This window comes from Arachis ipaensis, chromosome B03 (assembly GCF_000816755.2).
Source record: "Arachis ipaensis cultivar K30076 chromosome B03, Araip1.1, whole genome shotgun sequence".
Classification (NCBI taxonomy): domain Eukaryota; kingdom Viridiplantae; phylum Streptophyta; class Magnoliopsida; order Fabales; family Fabaceae; genus Arachis; species Arachis ipaensis.
In genome coordinates this window covers 58,063,346-58,065,612 of record NC_029787.2, presented here as the reverse complement: position 1 = coordinate 58,065,612, position 2,267 = coordinate 58,063,346, and positions in this window count along the sequence as shown.

Below are 2,267 nucleotides of genomic sequence, written 5' to 3'. Positions count from 1 at the left end.
CACATTTTCCCCTTTCAGGATATGGGCACTGAAGTCTCGAAGAGTTTATTTAGTTGTTGTTGAGATGCTCTGTATTGTTTTAGTTATGGTTTGTTGTACCCTCGCCTTTATCTTGATATATTCTGTAAGAGGGATAGGAATTGTATTGGTTAATGCTTGTAATGTTATTTATATATATATATATATATGGATGTATTCTTTATGAGTTTTTGTAAGTTGTATGGTATCTATGGATGAACTTTGTCGAACGAAAGTATTTTTAGGAGCAATTTTGTGGTTTAAAGATTTAAATAGGCTCATATTTTAGTATTAAATAGTATAAGTGTCGTCGTAATGTCCGAGCTATCAGAGTCGCGTAGCCGGAAGCGTGAGCTTTGGTAGTTAGGGTGTTACATTATGGTATCAGAGCGGTCTTTCCTGTAGAGCCTGAGGAATGGACCGACTATGCTTCTGTTGCATGCTCTGAGCGTTTGTCATGTATTAGGTCTTTGTCGAATGACGAGAATTAGAGCTTTATGCACATGACGATCTATTGATTAACGCTGTTAGTCTTGCATTGCATAATTCTTGGTATTAAGTTTGGCCGGCTTGATTCTAGTGAATTATGTATATGAAAGCACTGATGGGTTATCATAGATGATATACGAGTTTCGGGTAAAGCGAATCGCGGGTTTTGGTAACGTTGGAAACTATTTCTCGAGGCTATTCAGTTGTGTGTCTTGAATTCTATTCGAGTCGACCTGTTCCTTCATGTTCTAACTTGAAGTTCTTGTTTGCTAATCATCTTGAAAAGTAGTTTGATTTTTTCAACTCTATTCTTCTATTCATATGCCTTCTTGATTGATCTTAAGTGCATATGCTTGTTTGAAATCCTTGTTGCATCTATCTTCCTCTGTTTGAGTTCTTTTGATTCAAGTATTCTTTGATATAGCCTTGAACTTGTCTTAATGTGCTGTGACTTTTAACTCCGGGTTCCGAGTTCATTCTTAGAGAACTTGTTGATTCAGTTTTCCTCTTATTTGACAGTGATTACAGCCAATTTTGAGATTTTTATAAAAATTGCTGTTGACTAGATATACACTTATCTATATGTGGAACTTTGAAGATTTCTTATACATTTTAACAACTATTTATTTCTAATACCTCACCTGTACTTTTACTGGTTTGCGGAACTACATTTACTTTAAATACAATTTGACTTTCTAGTAGTTTTACTATAGTTCCAATGCACATCTTCATTTGATTATGCATTTGGGTATTTTTCAAATTTTGAAAAGAAAGGATTTTTTTACTTTTATCCCGGTTGAGTTTCGTTTGGTAAGCTTTACTCAACTTATTTTGAATTGAGTTTGATTTAGCATGCTTTATGATTCATGCCATTGTTGTTCTTTTGAAAGTGTTGGACTCGCAGCTTTCTTCTTATGAACGGACTCATTCTCTCTTAAGCTTTCCATCTCCATGAATGTCATGTTTGACTTTGTTTTTAACTAATCTTTTACATCTTGTGAACATTACCATTGATCTTGGTTTTTTCCCTCTTGTGAATCTCACTCTTATGTGAGTCAACTTGATTTGTTTCAATTTCGTGCATCGTCTATCCTCTCATTATCTCTACAAGAGTTTCTAGTCAAAGATTTATCCTTGAGAAATTACTAATGGTTGAGTTGTCTTTTTCTATGACTTTTGTATTCTTTTGAATCAATTGAAAGCTTGTTTGATGTCTCACGCCTAGTGGATCTTGTTTTAACTATTTTGATTTAAGATTCTTTCTTTTATGGCTTGACTCCTTTTAAGTACATTCTAATCTCCTTGAATATCCTTCTGAGATGGTGATTTCAAGAACACTTGTGAGTCTTGTTTTTGAACTTTTAAGGAAGTTTTGAATTCTCTTTGAAAAAATTCTAAACAGAATTTATTTTTTCTGTTGCTTGATTGAGATTGAAACCATTGTTCGATTTTGACGAAGTTAATTTTTAAGTTGGCATGCGTTATTTTAAATGAAGTTTTTGAAAAGCTTCCTTGTTTAGTGGAAAACCGGTTCGTTTGTAATGCACCACTTGTTTCCTTTACCAATTTACACGCAAACTTTTACCTCGGATTTTCTCTTCCAAGTAGAGTTTAACTTTCTCTTTTGTCCTTGCTAAGACTTTCATACACGCTTGTTTAAATATGGACTTTGGGAGTTTCCAAACAAGCATTTGAATTCTCTCCTGAGTTTTGTGAATTACTTTTGGTTAAGATTGTGCACTTAACTAACTTTCTAAAAT